The sequence below is a fragment of the Oxyura jamaicensis genome, chromosome 3 (genome assembly GCF_011077185.1).
Source record: "Oxyura jamaicensis isolate SHBP4307 breed ruddy duck chromosome 3, BPBGC_Ojam_1.0, whole genome shotgun sequence".
In the NCBI taxonomy this organism is placed as follows: domain Eukaryota; kingdom Metazoa; phylum Chordata; class Aves; order Anseriformes; family Anatidae; genus Oxyura; species Oxyura jamaicensis.
Genome location: NC_048895.1, coordinates 65,864,174 through 65,871,507, shown reverse-complemented (window position 1 = coordinate 65,871,507; position 7,334 = coordinate 65,864,174).

The window sequence follows — 7,334 nt, the reverse complement described above, 5'->3', positions numbered from 1 at the left end:
GCTCTATAGAGGTAGAAAAAGGAAAAGGTGGACCAATGCAAATTATCCATTGCTCCAAGAAGGACATAAAAAGATAACTTTTGTCTATTACTAAAGTAGCTTTTGCATAATTAGTTAATACATACAGTGTAATTTCCTGTAACTACAAGCACTGTTTCATATAAAATAAATGCTTATATCAGCCTCCATCTCTTCTACTCTCATAAATATCTATCTTGGTTTTGCACTCATTTCTTTTTTTTCAGCTGGATATATTAAGAACATGTCAAATGCATGAGTTCTAGTGAAATGCAGGTATGTATTTGGAAGCTCTAGTGAAAAGGGTATGTATTTGGAAGCAATTAAGCACAGATATAAGCACAGATAAAGAAGGAAGCAATTGCTTTGGGTTTTCCAAAATAACTAGCTGGTGAACTCCCTCAGGAAATATTCTCTTAGGTACTATTTGTATTTTTAGACATGAAAATATATTTTTATATGTGGTCTTCAGCTTTAAGCAAGCTTGTAATGTAAATAATAACTGATTTCTAACTGTAATAGAATCTTACATTCATTTGTATATAATGCTTCACAAAACAATTGCCTAGTTTTAGAAAAGGTCCTATTCTTGGTTCTTAGTTTAATGTATTCCTAAAGAAGTATTTATGGCAATGGAGAAAGTGCAAACACAGAGATTTCCATACCAGTCACTGACATCAACACATGCCTTTACATTGTGTCCAGGGATAGTGGAATCAGACCCAAATAATGTATTTTAATTTTAAATTTGGATGTGTCAGGATCCTTAGGTCATTTCCTGAAAAAGATTAAGAATTGGAGTTGTGATCTGAGAGCTTATGTTCATTCAAGCTTGACTGCATCACAGTGCTCGTGTATTTGATCTCAGTGTTTTGTAAGAAAGTTCTCTGCTTATCAACAAAATAATTTACAAGAAATGAGGAAATGTTAAGAAGTCAAATGCTTGGAAGATGAAGATAAAGATAAGATAAAAATAATAAATGAATAAATTAATAAATAAATAAAGCACTATTCCCAGAGAAACATTAGAGTATGTTTGAAGTTATATCTTGCGTACTGTAAAGAACATCTGTGCTTGTAAACTTTGAAGGTCTGAGTTATACATTGTATTTTTAAAATAAACTGTTTATATGACAATGATAATCCAGCTCAGTGCCACAAGGCATTGAGTATGTCATGTAATCTCATGAAAAGCCAGAAAAGGAGCCAGTTACTTGGATCTAAGGAGTCTGGTATTTAGAAATCTTTATTATGGTTTGCTATACACTAGCAGTGTAACTACCACACATTTATCTCCCAGTGTGGGTAAAATATTCACCCAAATCATACAAATTAGGAGGCTTGATGAGTTTCTGTCTGCATGACACTTTCAGACTCTCTGGTCGAATGTCATATCTAAATGCTGTGTTCTATTGATATATTCATTATAAAACATATTTGTCAGATGGTGGCAGGTTATGATCTATGGCCTAAAAGTAATCAGATCACAGAGTATTTTGCAGGGGCAGGACTTCAACTCTTGATGGAGAACCTTAGGAAAGCAACCGATTTTTACATGTTAATTTACATGCTGAAGCATAATTGAAATGTTAAAACCCTAGATGGCCATGGAGCAGAAGAAAAATGTTTCCTTGTACTCTGTCCTAATTTAAACCAATGCATAGCCCCAGAACTTATTTTTTTCACAGCTCTGGCATTTCTTGGGCTTCCATCGCTGTCTCTGAAATAAAGAGCCTAGGGCACAGAGGAAAGTAATTCAGGTGAAGGCTGCATAGCTGAAGACTGCCAAAATCAGCCAATTACAAATTCATTGTAATTATAATCAATATCGCACTTTCATTTTCATTAATATTCTTTCAAAATGACTTTTTTTTTTTTTAACTCTACAGAAAAAAAAAAAAGGGGGGGGTGGGGGGGGGAAGCATACCTGTGCAAGTCCCCCAGACAATTAATTGGACTGCAGAGTGAATGACTGGCTCTGTACAGTGGTTAAAAGGACATCCTGATTGCTTGTGAATTGGAAGGCTAAGGGTCTAAAGTAACACATCTGCTAGAATTAAACCATCCTTAAAGAACTGTTCTTTAAGATGTCTGAGGGTACTCTGAATGAAAGCTTCGATGACCGTTTTCACACTATTATAATTACAACGTCAGAAGGGGAAAACAGACATAATTTCCCTTCTGAGCTTTATCAAAAAGCTGAAGAAAATCTCTTTGCATCACTGAAGTAAGAGAATAGAAGCATATATACAAGCAGCTGGTTAAAACCTTCAGATGGCAAATTATGCATAGACATTTAAATGAGTTTTTATGTGGTATGCTCTGATGAAGGGAATGTCTTCCAGCTGGGATGTAGTCAGAATTTCTGGTAAACTTTATCACTGTATTATCATGTAAAATTTATCATTGCATCACATTCTGTTTTACTATTCAGCTTCCTCAGCTGGGCTCTACGGGTTATAAGCTTAATGGTTGAAGATCATGGACATTCCCTGATTCTGACTTTTTTTTTTTTTTTTTTCTCACCTTAGCTCACTCTTAATATTATTGTTTTAAAAATTAGGTATGGTGAGTTTAAGCTCAGTGGCATTAAACAGATTGGTATTTACTTTTAATCCAGATTCTATATTTTAAATGTTCTGAGTCTAAGTAAGAAAAATTTTAATTCAGGGCAAATGTAAGCATTAGTCAAATGTGAATTTGAAGTGTACTAAAGAACTGTCAAATTCTATCCTCTCTCTCCCCCTCATTCCTTTTTCCCACTTTTTTTTTTTTTTTTTTTTTTTTTTGCCTTCTATTCTCTTCATTTCCTGACTGCTTTCTGACTCAGCTGCTGACATGCTTTTAATTTAAATGATAACTTTCACTGACATCAGAGGGAGGTTAAGGTGCAAGAAGACTTTCCTGAACCAGGAGGAATATAGGACAAGACAGAGAGAGACAGGAAACAGCAATAATGAAAGGACATGGCTATATGGGTTAGATAAGTGTCTAGTGTGTTCAGTCAGAATCAGTGATTCCTTCTTTAAGTAACCACTTTAATCCACAAATCCGTTGTAGTTTCCTGGTGATTTTCACAATGAATAAGTTAGGACTCTTCAGTCTAAAATTGAGATGAGTAGGGGTATATGATAGATGCCTATGAAGTTATTAGTGGCACAGAGATAGTACTTTGGGATTGACTGGTTATTATCCCTTCAAACACATTGACCATCAGATGAAAGTAGGAAGAAAAAAGAAAAAGAAAAAAAAAAAAAAAAAAGACTTCACTGGATAGATTCTAGACTAAAAAAGACCTTGCAAAATGATATTACAGTTGTAAAGGCTCAGGTGGAACCTTAACAAATACTTACAGAGAGACCTGTTGAAGTTAGTTTAACCGTACAAGGCTTGGGCCTATCCACCAACCTGGAAAACGTAATAGGCTAGGAGAACAGAAACAGAAAGTATCCCATATGTTTTCCCTATGTTTTCCCACACAGGCCTCTGTTTGTAATCTCTGTTGGAAACTCATATCAGTCTAATTGAAACCCTGGTCTGAAACTGTATGGCTCTGCTCTGGTTAGTTCACAAACACTGGCATATTTTATTCCACTTCATGGAAGTGGATGCTACATTCTATCAACTCATAGAAATGATTCACATCCACTTATCAGCTTGATGATAAATGTATATACACATCTCTGTCACTATTTATTAAAATGTTTATTAAAATATTCCCAGAGAAGTTGTGAAAGCCATATTCCTGCAAGTAATTAAGGTCAGGTTGGCTTTAGGCAACCAGGTCTAGTGGGGTTTCCCTGCCCATGGCAGGTGGGTTGGAACTGGATGATCTTTAAGGTCCCTCCCAATCCATACCATTCTGCAATTCTGTGATTCTTCCAGAGTTCTGCATCCATTACATGGTTTTGATACTCATTTACTCACAGTTTCCATTATTTTAAGACATGCTTTCACTGTGTTTTCCTATTTCCTATCTTTAAATAATAATCCTCATTATTTTGTTATTGCCAATTTCAGTTCCTGAGGACATATGAGTGTTTTTTTTTTTTTTAAAAAAAAAAGAAAAAAAAAAAATATCACAGAATAGTCTAGGTTGGAAGAGACCTCCAAGATCATCGAGTCCAACCTCTGACCTAACACTAACAAGTCCTCCACTAAACCATATCCCTAAGCTCTACATCTAAATGTCTTTTAAAGACCTCCAGGGATGGTGACTCAACCACTTCCCTGGGCAGCCTATTCCAGTGACTAACAACCCGTTCAGTAAAGAATTTCTTCCTAATATCCAACCTAAACCTCCCCTGGCGCAACTTTAGCCCATTCCCCCTTGTCCTGTCACCAGGCACGTGGGAGAATAGACCAACCCCCACCTCGCTACAGCCTCCCTTGAGGTACCTGTAGAGTGCAATAAGGTCACCCCTGAGCCTCCTCTTCTCCAGGCTAAACAGTCCCAGCTCCCTCAGCTGCTCCTCGTAAGACTTGTTCTCCAGACCCTTCACCAGCTTCGTTGCCCTTCTCTGGACTCACTCGAGCACCTCCATGTCCTTCTTGTAGCGAGGGGCCCAAAACTGAACGCAGTACTCAAGGTGCGGCCTCACCAGAGCTGAGTACAGGGGGACAATCACTTCCCTGGACCTGCTGGCCACGCTGTTTCTTATGCAAGCTAGGATGCTGCTGGCCTTCTTGGCCGCCTGAGCACACTGCTGGCTCATATTCAGCCAACTGTCAACCACTACTTCCAGGTCCTTTTCTGCCAGGCAGCTTTCTAACCACACATCTCCCAGCCTGTAGCTCTGTTTGGGGTTGTTGTGCCCCAGGTGCAGGACCCGGCACTTGGCCTTGTTGAACTTCATACCGTTGGCCTCGGCCCATCGGTCCAGCCTATCCAGATCCTCCTGCAGAGCCTTCCTACTCTTGAGCAGATCGACACTCGCACCTAACTTGGTGTCGTCTGCAAACTTGCTGAGGGCGCACTCGATCCCCTTGTCCAGATCATCGATGAAGATGTTAAAGAGGACTGGCCCCAGTACCAAGCCCTGGGGGACTCCACTAGTGACCGGCCTCCAACTGGATTTGACTCCATTCACCACAACTCTCTGGGCCCGGCCATCCAGCCAGCTCTTAACCCAATGAAGTGTACGCCAGTCCAAGCCATGAGCAGCCAATTTACAATTTGTTTTCTTTCTACCAAATCCTTCCTCAGGATTAGTCACTATCACTAATCTAAAGGAGCATTGCCACAAAACATGCATTTTCTGTATAATGTGCATGACAGAACTAAAATTTTCAATATATGTTTTATTTCAAAGATTTACATATTCCGTTGAGGAGGATTTACATTTAATTCTGTGATGTGTTTAGTGTCAACCATGCCATGATAACTTTAAAAAAAGTTTTATTCCTATGCAACATCACAAGGAAAATCCAATATGTGTAATATCAGACCCTCTTTGATTTTTATTGACTTGGTTTAAAAAGTTGCCACTAAATAAACACACCAACAGATGAGGTCTTCAAGATCACTCAGTAAATTGAATTAATATTTTAATTATCAAGCCAACATTATGTCAGACACAGAGAAAGATTAAATTTGAATTAATGCACAGAATTATTCACTCTGGTTATACAGACAAATATTTAATTTGGGGGTTCAATCTGTTATTGCATGTCAGCATTTTAAAATGGCAAAATAGTAAATAGTAGAAATGCAAGAAAAATAATCATTTGAATTAAACACTGTAATACACATAGACTTCAATAGCTACTTGCAAAAAAACGTGATTCAAGGAGCAAAACCTTCTGCAAACTGAGGCAACTGAAACTCAATGCTTTTATTCATTAATCCATTCCCTTTCAACTGAGTCAGAATTGTGTCAGCGTGCAAGTCACTCTCATATTTCTAACTTAATTCCTTTGTAAAGTAAACATTAGTTTTGGGGATGTACTTGATTAAATACAGTTGGATTTTCTGGCCTGTCTTCCATTTTGGAGGGGTATTTTTTGTTCAGTAAACATGCAAACTGCTGCTCATTTTTTTCCTATTGTGTTCCTAATGTGTAATTCAGAATATTATGTTATGTCCCATGACGCAGAGGATTGACCACAGTGATTGTGAATACACTTAACAAGTACCAGAGCTCTCTCTTACGTGCTGTATTAACTGATGAATAAATCAGGTTAGTATTAACATAGTGTGGTTATTTGGGGTACCTAAATTTGAGAACATATTTTTAATGAGACCTTTTTGATGCAACAATAAAATGTTCCCACTGAAAAAAACAGCTAGCCAGCTTAGCCATGCAGTTGGTTTTCCAAAGTTGTTGGAAAAATGCATTGAGGCATAATATTTTCAGTCAATGGAAGCTGATTGATTCAGCTGTCTTAAATTTAGTGTGAATTTACAAGTAAACAGCTGGACTCTCTAGAAACTGATCTGCACCTGTACTATGCAGTATCTCTGTCTTCAACATGCCCTGATAGAAAATTCTTTTTTAAATTTATTATAATAAAAATTCATTAAGAAGAGTACTAAATCTGAAGCCAAACTGAAACACTGGGTCTGGCTTCTCCAGAGACCACACTAAAATGATCTAGGCCCTTCTTATTAGCATCACTTTGGGAAGATGGAAGCACAGGGCAGATAAAAAAAAAAATAATAATAACCTCATAACATGTTTGTAAACCACCAGGAAATCTCATACTCTCTTAGGACTTTCCCCTTCCCCCTGTGTTGGAGCATTTCCTTTTATCATCAGCCTCTATGGCAATTTGAGGAAAAGAGCTGGGCCTAGTAGTGACTGAAAACTTCCTCATTTAATTGAGGCAGGATGTTGCAATTGATTTTGAAACCCCAAATGGACTGGCAGTTTCCCTGTGGTTTCATTAGGAATACTTTGTACAGTTTTTAGTGGCTATATTCATGCGGAACAGTGCAGGCATTTGAATGGAAGAAGGAAGCATTTAATGGCCCCACCTGTCTGTGTGTACAAGACCACATGATTACCCATTTACAACAGCTAAAATGGAAACAGCTGTCCTAGAACAATTTAAAACTTGATCTCTCACTTAACTACACAAATAAATAAAAATCCATTTCCAATGCAAATTATTCTTGATACCAGCTAAAGGAATTTAACAAGTTAGTTATGATTGTAACAAGGCTTCTAAGACATTCATATTTATCCACGTACTTTATTTTTTAAAAAATAATGTGAGGTTTGATACTGACAAAAGCTATGAGGCACATGAAGTGTGGGCAGGCAACTCTGGGATAGTTCTGTGAAATTACCTAAATGTGGATCTGTAATCAGCTT